Consider the following 17688-nt stretch of genomic DNA (forward strand, 5'->3'; position numbering starts at 1 on the left):
CATGAACAGAGTGGGGTCAGTCTGCTCTTCCCTGGGTGCGTTACATTGACAGAGTGGGGTCAGTCTGCTCTTCCCTGGGTGGGTTACATGGACAGAGTGGGGTCAGTCTGCTCTTCCCAGATTGTGTGTTACATTGACAGAGTGGGATCAGTCTGTTCTTCCCTTGGTGTGTTCCATTGACAGAGTGGGGTCAGTCTGCTCTTCGCTGGGTGTGTTACCTTGACAGAATGGGGTCAGTCTGCTCTTTTCTGGGTGTGGTACATTGACAGAGTGGTTTCAGTCGGCTCTTCCCTGGCTGTGTAATATTGACATAGAGGGGTCAGTCTGCTCTTCCCTGGGTGTGTTACATTAACAGAGTGGGATCAGTCTTCTCTTCCCTGGGTGTGTTGCATTGGCAGAGTGGGGTCGGTCTGCTCTTCCCTGGGTGTGTTACTTTGTTAGAGTGAGGTCTGTCTGCACTTCCCTGGGTGTGAAAGATTGAGAGAGTGAGGTCATTCTGCGATTACCTGGTTTGGTTACACAAACAGAGTTGGGTCAGACTGCTCTTCCCTGGGTGTGTTACATTGACAGAATGCGGTCAGTCTGCTCTTCCCTGGGTGTGTGACATTGACAGAGTGGAGTCAGTCTGCTTTTCCCTGGGTGGGTTACATTGACAGAGTGGGGTCAGTCTGCTCTTCACTGGGTGGGTTACATTGACAGAGTGGGGTCAGTCTGCTCTTCCCTGGGTGGGTTACATTGACAGAGTGGGTTCAGTCTGCTCTTCCCAGTGTGTGTTGCACTGACAGAGTGGGGTCAGTCTGCTCTTCCCTGGGTGTGTTACATTGACAGAATGCGGTCAGTCTGCTCTTCCCTGGGTTTGTGACATTGACAGAGTGGGGTCAGTCTGCTTTTCCCTGGGTGGGTTACATTGACAGAGTGGGGTCAGTCTGCTCTTCACTGGGTGGGTTACATTGACAGAGTGGGGTCAGTCTGCTCTTCCCTGGGTGGGTTACATTGACAGAGTGGGTTCAGTCTGCTCTTCCCTGAGTGTGTTACATTGACAGAGTTGGGTCAGTCTACTCTTCCCTGGGTGTGTCACATTGACAGAGTGGGGTCAGTCTGCACTTCCCTGGGTGTGTTTCATTGACAGAGTGCGGTCTGTCTGCTCTTCCCTGGGTGTGTTACATTGACAGAATGCGGTCAGTCTGCTCTTCCCTGGGAGTGTTACATTGACAGAGTGGGGTGTGTCTGATCTTCCCTGGGTGGGTTACATTAACTGAGTGGTGTCAGTCTGCTCTTCCCTGGGTGGGTTACATTGACAGAGTGGGGTCTGTCTGCTCTTCCCTGGGTGGGTTACATTGACAGAGTGGGTTCAGTCTGCTCTTCCCTGAGTGTATTACATTGACAGAGTTGGGTCAGTCTACTCTTCCCTGGGTGTGTCACATTGACAGAGTGGTGTCAATCTGCACTTCCCTGGGTGTGTTACATTGACAGAGTGGGGTCTGTCTGCTCTTTCCTGTGTGTGTTACATTGACAGAATGCGGTCAGTCTGCTCTTCCCTGGGTGTGTTACATTGACAGAGTGGGGTGTGTCTGCTCTTCCCTGGGTGGGTTACATTAACAGTGTGGGGTCAGTCTGCTCTTCCCTGGGTGGGTTACATTGACAGAGTGGGGTCTGTCTGCTCTTCCCTGGGTGGGTTACATTGACTGAGTGGCGTCAGTCTGCTCTTCCCTCGGTGTGTTACATTGACAGAGTGAGGTCATTCTGCGATTCCATGGATGGGATACATTAACAGAGTGAGGTCTGTCCGCTCTTCACTGGGTGTGTTACATTGACAGAATTGGGTCATTCTGCGATTCCCTGGATGGGTTAGATTAACAGAGTGGTGTCAGTCTGCTCTTCCCTGTGTGTGTTGCACTGACAGAGTGTGGTCAGTCTGCTCTTGCCTGGGTGGGTTATAGTCTCAGATTAGAGTTAGTCTGCTCTTCCCTGGGTGTGTTACATTGAAAGAGTGAGGTCATTCTGCGATTCCCTGGATGGGATAGATTAACAGAGTGGTGTCAGTCTGCTCTTCCCTGGTTGTGTTACATTGACAAAGTGGGGTCAGTCTGCTCTTCCCTGGGTGTGTTACATTGACAGAGTGGGATCAGTCTGCTCTTCCCTGGGTGTGTTACATTGACAGAGTGGGGTCGGTCTGCTTTTCCCTGGGTGGGTTACATTGACAAAGTGGGGTCAGTCTGCTCTTCCTTGGGTTAGTAACACTGACAGAGTGGGGTCAGTCTGCTCTTCCCTGTGTGTGTTACATTGACAGAATGGGGTCAGTCTGCTCTTGCATGAATGAGCTACATTGTCAGAGTGGGGTTAATCTACTCCTCCCTGGGTGGGTTACATTGACAGAGTGGTGTCAGCCTGCCCTTCCCTGGGTGTGTTACATTGACACATTGGGTCTGTCGGATCTTCCTTGGGTTTGTTACATTGACAGAGTGGGTTCAGTCTGCTCTTCCCTGGATTTGTTACATTGACAGAGTGGGGTCAGTCTCCCCTTCCCTGGGTGTGTTACATGTACAGAGTGAGGTCATTCTGCGATTCCCTGGATGGGTTAGATTAACAGAATGTGGTCAGTCATCTCTTTCCTGGGTGCGTTACATTGACAGAGTGGGGTAAGTCATCTCTCTCCTGGGTGTCTCACATTGACAGAGTTGGGTCAGTCGGCTCTTCCCTGGGTGTGTGACATTGACAGAGTGGTGTCAGTCTGCACTTCACTGGGTGTGTTACATTGACAGAGAGGGGTCAGTCTTCTCTTCCCTGGGTGTGTTACTTTGTTAGAGTGAGGTCTGTCTGCACTTCCCTGGGTGTGTTACATTGAGAGAGTGAGGTCATTCTGCGATTACCTGGTTTGGTTACACAAACAGAGTTGGGTCAGACTGCTCTTCCCTGGGTGTGTTACATTGACAGAATGCGGTCAGTCTGCTCTTCCCTGGGTTTGTTACATTGACAGAATGGGGTCAGACTGCTCTTCCCTGGGTGTGTGACATTGACAGAGTGGGGTCAGTCTGCTTTTCCCTGGGTGGGTTACATTGACAGAGTGGGGTCAGTCTAGTCTTCACTGGGTGGGTTACATTGACAGAGTGGGGTCAGTCTGCTCTTCCCTGGGTGGGTTACATTGACAGAGTGGGTTCAGTCTGCTCTTCACTGAGTGTGTTACATTGAAAGAGTTGGGTCAGTCTACTCTTCCCTGGGTGTGTCTCATTGACAGAGTGGGGTCAGTCTGCACTTCCCTGGGTGTGTTACATTGACAGAGTGGGGTCTGTCTGCTCTTCCCTGGGTGTGTTACGTTGACAGAATGCGGTCAGTCTGCTATTCCCTGGGTGTGTTACATTGACAGAATGTGGTCAGTCTGCTCTTCCCTGGGTGGGTTACATTAACAGAGTGGGGCCAGTCTGCTCTTCCCTGGGTGGGTTACATTGACAGAGTGGGGTCTGTCTGCTCTTCCCTGGTTGGGTTACATTGTCAGAATGGGGTCAGTCTGCTCTTCACTAGGTGTGTAACATTGATAGAGTGGGGTCAGTCTGATCATCCCTGGGTGGGTAACATTGTGAGATTGGGGTCAGTCTGCTCTTCCCTGGGTGTGTTACATTGACAGAGTGCGGTCAGTCTGATCTTCCCTGGGTGGGTTATATTGACAGATTGGGGTCAGTCTGCTCTTCCCTGGGTGAGTTACGTTGATTGAGTGGGCTCAGTCTGTTCTTCCCTGGGTGTGTTCCTTTGACAGAGTGGGGTCAGTCTGCTCTTCCCTGGGTGTGTTACATTAACAGAGTGGGGTCAGTCTGATCTTCCCTGGGGGTGTTACGTTGGCAGAGTGAGGTCAGTCTGCTCTTCCCTGGGTGTGTTACATTGACAGTGTTGGATCAGTCTGCTCTTTCTTGGGTGGGTAACATTGAAAGGGTGAGGTCAGTCTGCACTTCTCTGGGTGAGTTCCATTGACAGTGTGGGGTCCGTCTGCTCTTCCCTGGGTGTGTTACATTGACAGAGTGGGGTCAGTCTGCTCTTCCCTGGGTCGATTACATTGAGAGAGGGGCGTCAGTCTACTCTTCTCTGGGTGTTTTACATTGAGAGATTGTGTTTTGTCTGCTCTTCCGTGGGTGTGTTACACTGACAGACTGGGCTCAATTTGCTCTTCCCTGGGTGTGTTACATTGACAGAGTGGGATCAGTCTGCTCTTCCCTGGGTGTGTTACATGGACAGAGTGGGGTCAGTCTGCTCTTCCCAGATTGTGTGTTACAATGACAGAGTGGGATCAGTCTGTTCTTCCCTGGGTGTGTTCCATTGACAGAGTGGGTTCAGTATGCTCTTCCCTGGGTAGGTTACAGTGACAGAGCGGCGTCAGCCTATTCTTCTCTGGGTGTGTTACATTGAGAGATTGTGGTCCGTCTGCTGTTCCGTCGGTGTGTTACATTGACAGAGAGTGTTCAGTCTGCTCTTCCCTGCGTGTGTTACATGGAGAGAGTGGGGTCACTCTGCTCTTCCCAGGGTGTATTACATTGACAGAGTGGGGTCTGTCTGCTCTTCCCTGGGTGTGTTCCATTGACAGAGTGGGTTCCGTCTGCAATTCCCTGGTTGGGTTACATTGTCAGAATGGGGTCAGTCTGCTCTTCACTAGGTGTGTAACATTGATTTGAATGGGGTCAGTCTGATCTTCCCTGGGTGGGTAACATTGTGAGATTGGGGTCAGTCTGTTCTTCGCTGGGTGTGTTACCTTGACAGAATGGGGTCAGTCTGCTCTTTTCTGGGTGTGGTATATTGACAGAGTGGGGTCAGTCGGCTCTTCCCTGGCTGTGTTATATTGACAGAGAGGGGTCAGTCTGCTCTTCCCTGGGTGTGTTACATTGACAGAGTGGGGTCAGTCTGCTCTTCCCTGGGTGTGTTACATTGACAGAGTGCGGTCAGTCTGATCTTCCCTGGGTGAGTTATATTGACAGATTGGGGTCAGTCTGCTCTTCCCTGGGTGAGTGACATTGACTGAGTGGGCTCAGTCTGTTCTTCCCTGGGTGTGTTACTTTGACAGAGTGGGGTCAGTCTGCTCTTCCCTAGGTGTGTTACATTGACAGAGTGGGGTCAGTCTGCTCTTCCCTGGGGGTGTTACATTGACAGAGTGAGGTCAGTCTGCTCTTCCCTGGGTGTGTTACATGGACAGAGTGGGGTCAGTCTGATCTTCCCTGGGGGTGTTACATTGACAGAGTGAGGTCAGTCCGCTCTCTCCTGGGTGTGTTACATGGAGAGAGTGGTGTCAGTCTGCTCTTCCCAGGGTGTGTTACATTGACAGAGTGGGGTCAGTCTGCTCTTCCCTGGGTGTGTTCCATTGACAGAGTGGGTTCAGCCTGCAATTCCCTGGGTGGGTTACATTGTCAGAATGGGGTCAGTCTGCTCTTCCCTGGGTGGGTTACATTGACAGAGTGTGGTCAGTCTGCTCTTCTCAGGGTGTGTTACACTGACATAATGGGGTCAGTCAGCTTTGGAATGGGTGTGTTACATTGACACAGTGGGTTCAGTCTGTTCTTGCATGGGTGTGTTACATTGACAGAGTGGGGTAAGTCGCTGTTCCCTGGGTGTGTGACATTGACAGTGTGGGGTCTGTCTGCTCTTGCCTGGGTGTGTTACATTGACAGAGTGGGATCAGTCTGCTCTTCCCTGGGTGTGTTACATTGACAGAGTGCGGTCAGTCTGATCTTCCCTGCGTGTGTTACATTGACAGAGTGGGGTCAGTCTGCTGTTCCCTCGGTGTGTCACATTGACAGAGTGAGGTCAGTCTGCTCTTCCCTGGGTGGGTTACATTGACAGAGTGGGGTCAGTCTGCTCTTCACTGGGTGTGTTACATTGACAGAGTGGGGTCAGTCTGCTTTTCCCTCGGTGTGTCACATTGACAGTGTGGTATCAGTCTGCTCTTCACTGGGTGTGTTACATTGACAGAGTGGGTTACATTGACAGAGTGGGGTCAGTCTGCTCTTCCCTGGGAGTGTCACATTGACAGTATTGGGACAGTCTGCTCTTCCCTGGGTGTGTTACATTGACAGAGTGGGTTCAGTCTGCTCTTCCCTGAGTGGGTTACGTTGACGGAGCGGGGTGTGTCTGCTTTTTCCTGGGTGTGTTACAGTGACAGAATGGGATTAGTCTGCTCTTCCGGGGTGTGTTACATTGACAGAGTGCGGTCAGTCTTATCTTCCCTGGTTGTGTTAAATTGACAGTGTGGGGTCAGTCTGCTCTTCCCTGGGTGTGTTAAATTGACAGAGTGAGGTCAGTCTGCTCTTCCCTGGGTGGGTTACATTGACAGAGTGGGGTCAGTCTGCTTTTCCCTCGGTGTGTCACATTGACTGAGTGGGGTCAGTCTACACTTCCCTTGGTGTGTTACATTGACAGAGTGGGGTCAGTCAGCTCTTGCATGGGTGTGTTACATTGGCACAGCGGGTTCAGTCTGCTCATGCATGGGTGTGTTACATTGACAGAATGGGGTCAGTCTGCTCTTCCCTGGGAGTGTTACATTGACAGAGTGGGGTAAGTCTGCTCTTCCCTGTGTTTTACATTGACAGAGTGGGGTCTGTCTGCTCTTCCCTGGGTGAGTTACATTGACAGAATGGGGTCAGTCTGCTCTTCCCTGGGTGTGTTACATTGACAGAGTGGGGTAAGTCTGCTCTTCCCTGGGTGTGTCACATTGACAGAGTGGGGTCAGTCTGCTCTTCCCTGTGTTTTACATTGACAGAGTGGGGTCAGTCTGCTCTTCCCTGGGTGTGTCACATTGACAGAGTGGGGTCAGTCTGCTCTTCCCTGTGTGTTACATTGACTAAGCGGGTTCAGTCTGCTCATGCATGGGTGTGTTAATTTTCAGAGTGTGGTCAGTCTGCTCTTGCATGGATGTGTTACGTTGAATAAGCGGGTTCAGTCTGCTCTTGCATGGGCGTGTTACATTGACAGAATGGGGTCAGTCTGCTCTTCCCTGGGTGAGTTATTTTGACAGAGTGGGGTCAGTCTGCTCTTCCCTGGGTGTGTTACTTTGACAGAGTGGGGTCAGTCTGCTCATGCATGGGTGTGTTACATTGACACAGCGGGTTCAGTCTGCTCATGCATGGGTGTGTTACATAGACACAGCGGGTTCAGTCTGCTCATGCATGGGTGTGTTACAGTGAAAGAGTGGGTTTCAGTCTCCCCTTGCCTGTGTGATTTATTTTGACAGAGTTGTCAGTCTGTTCTTCCCAGGGCGTGTTACACTGACAGAGTGGGGTCAGTCTGTTCTTGCATGGGTGTGTTACATTGACACAGCGGGTTCAGTCTGCTCATGCATGGTTGTTTTGCATTGACAGAGTTGGGTAGGTCTGCTCTTCCCTGGGTGTGTAACATTGACAGACTGGGGTCAGTCTGCTCTTCGCTTCGTGTGTTACATTGACACAGTGGGGTCACTCTGCTCGTCCCTGGGTGTGTGACATTGACAGAGTGCGGTCAGTCTGCTCTTCGCTGGGTCTGTTACATTGACAGAGTGGGGTCAGACTGCTCTTTCCTGGGTGGGTGACATTGACAGCGTGGGGTCTCTCTGCTCTTCCCTGAGTGTGTTACATTGACAAGTGGTGTCAGTCTGCTCTTCCCTGTGTGAGTTACATTGACAGAGTGTGGTCAGTCTGCTCTTCCCAGGGTGTGTTACACTGACATAGTGGGGTCAGTCAGCTTTGGAATGGGTGTGTTACATTGACACAGCGGGTTCAGTTTGCTCATGCATGGGTGTGTTACGTTGACAGCGTGGGGTCAGTCTGCTCTTGCATGGGTGTGTTACATTGACAGACTGGGATCAGTCTGCTCTTCCCTGGGTGTGTTACATTGACAGAGTGCGGTCAGTCTGATATTCCCTGGGTGTGTTACATTGACAGAGTGGGGTCAGTCTGCTGTTCCCTCGGTGTGTCACATTGACAGAGTGGTATCAGTCTGCTCTTCACTGGGTGATTACATTGACAGAGTGGGTTACCTTGACAGAGTGGGGTCAGTCTGCTCTTCCTTGGGTGTGTCACATTGACAGAGTTGGGACAGTCTGCTCTTCCCTGGGTGTGTTACATTGACAGAGTGGGTTCAGTCAGCTCTTGCATGGGTGTGTTACATTGACAGAGTGTGGTCAGTCTGCTCTTCCCAGGGTGTGTCACATTGACAGTGTTGGGACAGTCTGCCCTTTCCTGGGTGTGTTACATTGACAGAGTGGGGTCAGTCTGCTCTTCCCTGGGTGTGTCACATTGACAGTGTTGGGACAGTCTGCTCTTCCCTGGGTGGGTTACATTGACAGAGTGGGGTCAGTCAGCTCTTGCATGGGTGTGTTACATTGACAGAGTGGGGTCAGTCTGCTCTTCCCTCGGTGTGTCACATTGACAGTGTTGGGACAGTCTGCCCTTCCCTGGGTGTGTCACATTGACAGTGTTGGAACAGTCTGCTCTTCCCGGAGTGGGTTACGTTGACAAAGTGGTGTCTGTCTGCTCGTGCCTGAGTGTGTTACATTGACAGAGTGGGATCAGTCTGCTCTTCCCTGGGTGTGTTACATTGACAGAGTGGGATCAGTCTGCTCTTCCCCGGGTGTGTTACATTGTCAGCGTGGGATCTGTCTGCTCTTCCCTGGGTGTGTTACGTTGACAGAGTGGGGTCAGTCTGCTCTTCCCTGGGTGTGTTACATTGACAGAGTGGGATCAGTCAGCTCTTCCCCGGGTGTGTTACATAGTCAGCGTGGGATCTGTCTGCTCTTCCGTGGGTGTGTTACATTGACAGAGTGGGGTCACTCTGCTCTTCTCTGGGTTTGTTACATTGACAGAGTGGGGTAAGTCTGCTCTTCCCTGGGTGTGTTACATTGACAGAGTGGTGTTAGTCTGCTCTTCCCTGTGTTTTACATTAACAGAGTGGGGTCAGTCTGCTCTTGCACGGATGTGTTACATTGACAGAATGGGGTCAGTCTGCTCTTCCCTGGGTGTGTTACATTGACAGACTGGTATCAGTATCCTCTTGCCTGGGTGAGTTATTTTGACAGAGTGGGGTCAGTCTGCTCTTCCCTTGGTGTGTTACTTTGATAGAGTTGGGTCAGTCTGCTCTTCCCTGGGTGTGTCACATTGACAGTGTTGGGACAGTCTGCTCTTCCCTAGGTGTGTTACATTGACAGAGTGGGGTCGGTCAGCTCTTGCATGGGTGTGTTACATTGACAGAGTGGGGTCAGTCTGCTCTTCCCTCGGTGTGTCACATTGACAGTGTTGGGACAGTCTGCCCTTCCCTGGGTGTGTTACATTGACAGAGTGGGTTCAGTCTGCTCTTCCCGGAGTGGGTTACGTTGACAGAGTGGTGTCTGTCTGCTCGTGCCTGAGTGTGTTACATTGACAGAGTGGGATCAGTCTGCTCTTCCCTGGGTGTGTTACATTGACAGAGTGCAGTCAGTCTGATCTTCCCTGGGTGTGTTACATTGACAGAGTGGGGTCAGTCAGCTCTTCCCTCGGTGCGTCACATTGACAGTGTGGGGTCAGTCTGCTCTTGCATGGGTGTGTTACATTGACAGAGTGAGGTCAGTCTTCTCTTCCCTGGGTGGGTTACATTGACAGAGTGTGGTAAGTCTGCTTTTCCCTCGGTGTGTCACATTGACAGTGCGGGGTCAGTCTGCACTTCCCTGGGTGTGTTACATTGACAGAGTGGGTTCAGTCTGCTCTTCCTTGAGTGGGTTATGTTGACAGAGTGGGGTCAGTCTGCTCTTCCGTGGGTGTGTTACATTGACAGAGTGGGGTCAGTCTGCTCTTCGCTGTGTGTGATACATTGACAGAGTGGGGTAAGTCCGCACTTCCCTTGGTGTGTTACATTGACTCAGCGGGTTCAGTCTGCTCATGCATGGGTGTGTTACATTATCAGAGTGTGGTCAGTCTGCTCTTGCATGGGTGTGTTACATTGACAGAGTGGGATCAGTCAGCTCTTCCCTGGGTGTGTTACATTGACAGAGTGGGATCAGTCAGCTCTTCCCCGAGTGTGTTACATTGTCAGCGTGGGATCTGTCTGCTCTTCCGTGGGTGTGTTACATTGACAGAGTGGGGTCACTCTGCTCTTCCCTGGGTGTGTTACATTGACAGAGTGGGATCAGTCAGCTCTTCCCCGGGTGTGTTACATTGTCAGCGTGGGATCTGTCTGCTCTTCCCTGGGTGTGTTACATTGACAGAGTGGGGTCAGTCTGCTCTTCCCTGGGTGTGTTACATTGACAGATTGGGATCAGTCAGCTCATCCCCGGGTGTGTTAATTTGTCAGCGTGGGATCTGTCTGCTCTTCCGTGGGTTTGTTACATTGACAGAGTGGGGTCACTCTGCTCTTCTCTGGGTTTGTTACATTGACAGAGTGGGGTAAGTCTGCTCTTCCCTGGGTGTGTTACATTGACAGAGTGGTGTTAGTCTGCTCTTCCCTGTGTTTTACATTAACAGAGTGGGATCAGTCTGCTCTTGCACGGATGTGTTACATTGACAGAATGGGGTCAGTCTGCTCTTCCCTGGGTGTGTTACATTGACAGACTGGTATCAGTATCCTCTTGCCTGGGTGAGTTATTTTGACAGAGTGGGGTCAGTCTGCTCTTCCCTTGGTGTGTTACTTTGATAGAGTGGGGTCAGTCAGCTCTTGCATGGGTGTGTTACATTGACACAGCGGGTTCAGTCTGCTCATGCACGGGTGTGTTACATTGACAGAGTGGGATCAGTCTCCTCTTGCCTGTGTGATTTATTTTGACAGAGTTGTCAGTCTGCTCTTCCCAGGGCGTGTTTCACTGACAGAGTGGGGTCAGTCTGCTATTCCCTGGGTGTGTTACATTGACAGACTGGGGTCAGTCTGCTCTTCCCTTGGTGTGTTACATTGACAGAGTGGGGTCAGTCTGTTCTTCCCTGGGTGTGTTACATTGACAGAGTGGGGTCAGTCTGCTCTTCCCTGGGTGTGTTACAATGACAGAGTGGGGTAAGTCTGCTCTTCCCTGGGTGTGTTACGTTGACAGAGTGGGGTCAGTCTGCTCTTCCCTGTGTTTTACATTGACAGAGTGGGGTCAGTCTGCTCTCCAATGTGTGTGTTACATTGACTCAGCCGCTTCAGTCTGCTCATGCATGGGTGTGTTACATTGACAGAATGGGTTCAGTCTGCTCTTCCGTGGGTGTGTTACATTTACAGACTGGTGTCAGTCTCCTCTTGCCTGGGTGAGTTATTTTGACAGAGTGGGGTCCATCTGCTCTTCCCTGGGTGCGTTACATTGACAGAGTGCGGTCAGTCTGCTCTTGCCTGGGTGTGCTACATTGACAGAGTGGGGTCAGTCTGCTCTTCCCTGGGTGTCTCTATTTGTCAGAGTGGGGTCAGTCTGCTCTTCCCGGGGTGTTTTACATTGACAGAGTGGGGTCAGTCTGCTCTTCCCTGGGTGTGTGACATGGACAGAGTGGGGTCAGTCTGCTCTTCTCTGGGTGTGTAACATTGATAGAGTGGGGTCAGTCTGATCTTCCCTGTGTGGGTAACATTGAGAGATTGGGGTCAGTCTGCTCTTCGCTGGGTATGTTACACTGACAGAGTGGGGTCAGTCTGCTCTTCCCTGGGTGTGTTACACTGACAGAGTTGGGTCCGTCTGCTCTTCCCTGGGTGGGTTACATTGACAGAGTGAGGTCAGCCTGCTCTTCTCTGAGTGGTTTCCATTGACAGATTGGGGTCAGTCTGCTCTTCGCTGGGTATGTTACATTTACAGAGTGGGGTCAGTCTTATCTTCTCTGGGTGTGTTACATTGACAGTGTGGAGTCAGTCTGCTCTTCCCTGGGTGTGTTACATTGAGAGAGTGAGGTCATTCTGCGATTACCTGGTTTGGTTACATACACAGAGTCGTGTCAGTCTGCTCTTCCCTGCGTATGTTGCATTGACAGGGTGTGGTCAGTCTGCTCTTCTCTGGGTGGTTTACTTTGACAGAATGGGGTCAGTCTGCTCTTCCCTGGGTGTGTTACATTGATAGAGTGGGGTCAGTCTGCTCTTCCTTGGTTGCGTTACATTGACAGAGTTGGGTCAGTCTGCTCTTCCCTATGTGTGTTACATTGACAGAGTGGGGTCAGTCTGCTCTTCCCTGGGTGTGTTACATTGACAGAGTTGGGTCAGTCTGCTCTTCCCTGGGTGGGTTGCATTGACAGGGTGGGGTCAGTCCTCTCTTCTCTGTGTGGTTTCTGTTGACAGAATGGGGTCAGTCTGCTCTTCCCTGGGTGTGTTACATTGACAGAGTGGGGTCCGTCTGCTCTTCCCTGGGTGAGTTACATTAACAGAATGGGGTCAGTCTGCTCTTCCCTGCGTGTGTTACATTGACAGTGTGGGGTCAGTCTGCTCTTCCCTGGGTGTGTTACATTGAATGAGTGGGGTCATTCTGCGATTACCTGGTTTGGTTACATAAACAGAGTTGTGTCAGTGTGCTCCTCCCTGGGTGTGTTACTTTGACAGAGTGGGGTCAGTCTGCTCTTCCCTGGGTGTGTTACATTGACAAGAGTGGGGTCAGTCTGCTCTTCATGGGTGTGTTACAGTGACAGAGTGAGGTCAGTCTGCTCTTCCTTGGGTGGGTTACATTGACAGACTGCGGTCAGTCTGTTCTTCCCTGGGTGTGTGATATTGACAGAGTGGGGTCAGTCTGATCTTCCCTGGGTGTGTTACATTGACAGAGTAGGGACAATCTGCTCTTGCCTGGGTGTGTTACGTTGAGAGAGTGGGGTCAGTCTGCTCTTCCCTGGGTGTGTTACATTGACAGAGTGGGTTCAGTCTGCTCTTTCCTGTGTGTGTTACATTGACAGAGTTGTGTCAGTCTACTCTTCGCTGGGTGTGTCACATTGACAGAGTGGGGTCAGTCTGCACTTCCCTGGGTGTGTTACATTGACAGAGTGGGGTCTGTCTGCTCTTCCCTGGGTGTGTTATATTGACAGAATGCGGTCAGTCTGCTCTTCCCTGGGTGTGTTACATTGACTGAGTGGCGTCAGTCTGCTCTTCCCTGGGTGTGTTACATTGACAGAGTGAGGTCATTCTGCACTTCCCTGGGTGGGTTACGTTAACAGAGTTGGGTCAGTCTACTCTTCGCTGGGTGTGTCACATTGACAGAGTGGGGTCAGTCTGCACTTCCCTGGGTGGGTTACGTTAACAGAGTTGGGTCAGTCTGCTCTTCCCTGGATGTGTTACATGGACAGAGTGGGGTCAGTCTGCTCTTCCCAGATTGTGTGTTACATTGACAGAGTGGGATCAGTCTGCTCTTCCCTTGCTGTGTTCCATTGACAGAGTGGGTTCAGTCTGCTCTTCCCTGGGTGTGTTACATTGACAGAGTGGGGTCAGTCTGCTCTTCCCTGGGTGTGTTCCATTGACAGAGTGACGTCAGTCTGCAATTCCCTGGGTGGGTTACATTGTCAGAATGGGGTCAGTCTGCTCTTCACTGGGTGTGTAACATTGATCGAGTGGGGTCAGCCTGATCTTCCCTGGGTGGGTAACATTGTGATATTGGGGTCTGTCTGCTCTTCGCTGGGTGTGTTACCTTGACAGAATGGGGTCTGTCTGCTCTTTTCTGGGTGTGGTACATTGACAGAGTGGGGTCAGTCGGCTCTTCCCTGGCTGTGTTATATTGACATAGAGGGGTCAGTCAGCTCTTCCCTGGGTGTGTTACGTTAACAGAGTGGGGTCAGTCTGCTCTTCCCTTGGTGTGTTACATTGTCAGAGTGGGGTCAGTCTGCTCTTCCCTGGGTAGGTTACATTGACAGTGTGGCGTCAGTCTACTCTTCTCTGGGTGTGTTACATTGAGAGATTGTGATCCGTCTGCTCTTCCGTGGGTGTGTTACATTGACAGAGAGTGTTCAGTCTGCTCTTCCCTGGGTGTGTTACATGGACAGAGTGGGGTCAGTGGGCTCTTCCCAGGGTGTGTTACACTGACAGAGTGGGGTCAGTCTGCTCTTCAATGGGTTTGTTACATTGACAGTGTTGGTTCAGTCTGCTCTTCCCTGGGTTGGTTACATTGACGGAGTGAGTTCATTCTGCGCTTCCCTGGGTGGGTTACGTGAACAGAGTTGGGTCAGTCTGCTCGTCCCTGGGTGTGTTACATTTACAGAGTTGGGTCAGTCGGCTCTTCCCTGGGTGTGTGACATTGACAGAGTGGTGTCAGTCTGCACTTCACTGGGTGTGTTACATTGACAGAGAGGGGTCAGTCTTCTCTTCCCTGGGTGTGTTGCATTGGCAGAGTGGGGTCGGTCTGCTCTTCCCTGGGTGTGTTACTTTGTTAGAGTGAGGTCTGTCTGCACTTCCCTGGGTGTGTTACATTGAGAGAGTGATGTCATTCTGCGATTACCTGGTTTGGTTACACAAACAGAGTTGGGTCAGACTGCTCTTCCCTGGGTGTGTTCCATTGACAGAATGCAGTCAGTCTGCTCTTCCCTGGGTTTGTTACATTGACAAAATGGGGTCAGACTGCTCTTCCCTGGGTGTTTTTACATTGACAGAATGCGGTCAGTCTGCTCTTCCCTGGGTGTGTGACATTGACAGAGTGGGGTCAGTCTGCTATTCCCTGGGTGGGTTACATTGACAGAGTGGGGTCAGTCTGCTCTTCACTGGGTGGGTTACATTGACAGAGTGGGGTCAGTCTGCTCTTCCCTGGGTGGGTTACATTGACAGAGTGGGTTCAGTCTGCTCTTCCCTGAGTGTGTTACATTGACAGAGTTGGGTCAGTCTACTCTTCCCTGTGTGTGTCACATTGACAGAGTGGGGTCAGTCTGCTCTTCCCTGGGTGTGTTACATTGACAGTGTGGGGTGTGTCTGATCTTCCCTGGGTGGGTTACATTAACAGAGTGGGGTCAGTCTGCTCTTCCCTGGGTGGGTTACATTGACAGAGTGGGGTCTGTCTGCTCTTCCCTGGGTGTGTTACATTGACAGAGTGGGGTCAGTCTGCTCTTCCCTGGGTGTGTTACATGGACAGAGTGGGGTCAGTCTGCTCTTCCCAGATTGTGTGTTACATTGACAGAGTGGGATCAGTCTGTTCTTCCCTTGGTATGTTCCATTGACAGAGTTGGTTCAGTCTGCTCTTCCCTGGGTGTGTTACATTGACAGAGTGGGGTCAGTCTGCTCTTCCCTGGGTGTGTTCCATTGACAGAGTGGCGTCAGTCTGCAATTCCCTGGGTGGGTTACATTGTCAGAATGGGGTCAGTCTGCTCTTCACTGGGTGTGTAACATTGATCGAGTGGGGTCAGTCTGATCTTCCCTGGGTGGGTAACATTGTGATATTGGGGTCTGTCTGCTCTTCGCTGGGTGTGTTACCTTGACAGAATGGGGTCAGTCTGCTCTTTTCTGGGTGTGGTACATTGACAGAGTGGGGTCAGTCGGCTCTTCCCTGGCTGTGTTATATTGACATAGAGGGGTCAGTCAGCTCTTCCCTGGGTGTGTTACATTAACAGAGTGGGGTCAGTCTGCTCTTCCCTGGGTGTGTTACATTGTCAGAGTGGGGTCAGTCTTCTCTTCCCTGGGTAGGTTACATTCACAGAGTGGCGTCAGTCTACTCTTCTCTGGGTGTGTTACATTGAGAGATTGTGATCCGTCTGCTCTTCCGTGGGTGTGTTACATTGACAGAGAGTGTTCAGTCTGCTCTTCCCTGGGTGTGTTACATGGACAGAGTGGGGTCAGTGGGCTCTTCCCAGGATGTGTTACACTGACAGAGTGGGGTCAGTCTGCTCTTCCCTGGGTGTGTTCCATTCACAGAGTGGGTACAGTCTGCAATTCACTAGGTGGGGTACATTGTCAGAATGGGGTCAGTCTGCTCTTCACTGGGTTTACAACATTGATCGAGTGGGGTCAGTCTGATCTTCCCTGGGTGGGTAACATTGTGAGATTGGGGTCAGTCTGCTCTTCGCTGGGTGTGTTACCTTGACAGAATGGGGTCAGTCTGCTCTTCCCTGGGTGTGTTACATGGACAGCGTGGGGTCAGTCTGCTCTTCCCAGATTGTGTGTTACATTGACAGAGTGGGATCAGTCTGTTCTTCCCTTGGTGTGTTCCATTGACAGAGTGGGTTCAGTCTGCTCTTCCCTGGGTGTGTTACATTGACAGAGTGGGGTCAGTCTGCTCTTCCCTGGGTGTGTTCCATTGACAGAGTGACGTCAGTCTGCAATTCCCTGGGTGGGTTACATTGTCAGAAAGGGGTCAGTCTGCTCTTCACTGGGTGTGTAACATTGATCGAGTGGGGTCAGCCTGATCTTCCCTGGGTGGGTAACATTGTGATATTGGGGTCTGTCTGCTCTTCGCTGGGTGTGTTACCTTGACAGAATGGGGTCTGTCTGCTCTTTTCTGGGTGTGGTACATTGACAGAGTGGGGTCAGTCGGCTCTTCCCTGGCTGTGTTATATTGACATAGAGGGGTCAGTCAGCTCTTCCCTGGGTGTGTTACGTTAACAGAGTGGGGTCAGTCTGCTCTTCCCTTGGTGTGTTACATTGTCAGAGTGGGGTCAGTCTGCTCTTCCCTGGGTAGGTTACATTGACAGTGTGGCGTCAGTCTACTCTTCTCTGGGTGTGTTACATTGAGAGATTGTGATCCGTCTGCTCTTCCGTGGGTGTGTTACATTGACAGAGATTGTTCAGTCTGCTCTTCCCTGGGTGTGTTACATGGACAGAGTGGGGTCAGTGGGCTCTTCCCAGGGTGTGTTACACTGACAGAGTGGGGTCAGTCTGCTCTTCAATGGGTTTGTTACATTGACAGTGTTGGTTCAGTCTGCTCTTCCCTGGGTTGGTTACATTGACGGAGTGAGTTCATTCTGCGCTTCCCTGGGTGGGTTACGTGAACAGAGTTGGGTCAGTCTGCTCGTCCCTGGGTGTGTTACATTTACAGAGTTGGGTCAGTCGGCTCTTCCCTGGGTGTGTGACATTGACAGAGTGGTGTCAGTCTGCACTTCACTGGGTGTGTTACATTGACAGAGAGGGGTCAGTCTTCTCTTCCCTGGGTGTGTTGCATTGGCAGAGTGGGGTCGGTCTGCTCTTCCCTGGGTGTGTTACTTTGTTAGAGTGAGGTCTGTCTGCACTTCCCTGGGTGTGTTACATTGAGAGAGTGATGTCATTCTGCGATTACCTGGTTTGGTTACACAAACAGAGTTGGGTCAGACTGCTCTTCCCTGGGTGTGTTACATTGACAGAATGCAGTCAGTCTGCTCTTCCCTGGGTTTGTTACATTGACAAAATGGGGTCAGACTGCTCTTCCCTGGGTGTGTTACATTGACAGAATGCGGTCAGTCTGCTCTTCCCTGGGTGTGTGACATTGACAGAGTGGGGTCAGTCTGCTTTTCCCTGGGTGGGTTACATTGACAGAGTGGGGTCAGTCTGCTCTTCACTGGGTGGGTTACATTGACAGAGTGGGGTCAGTCTGCTCTTCCCTGGGTGGGTTACATTGACAGAGTGGGTTCAGTCTGCTCTTCCCTGAGTGTGTTACATTGACAGAGTTGGGTCAGTCTACTCTTCCCTGGGTGTGTCACATTTAAAGTGTGGGGTCAGTCTGCTCTTCCCTGGGTGTGTTACATTGACAGAGTGGGGTGTGTCTGATCTTCCCTGGGTGGGTTACATTAACAGAGTGGGGTCAGTCTGCTCTTCCCTGGGTGGGTTACATTGACAGAGTGGGGTCAGTCTGCTCTTCACTGGGTGGGTTACATTGACAGAGTGGGGTCAGTCTGCTCTTCC

This window comes from Chiloscyllium punctatum, chromosome 4 (assembly GCF_047496795.1).
Source record: "Chiloscyllium punctatum isolate Juve2018m chromosome 4, sChiPun1.3, whole genome shotgun sequence".
NCBI classification, from domain to species: domain Eukaryota; kingdom Metazoa; phylum Chordata; class Chondrichthyes; order Orectolobiformes; family Hemiscylliidae; genus Chiloscyllium; species Chiloscyllium punctatum.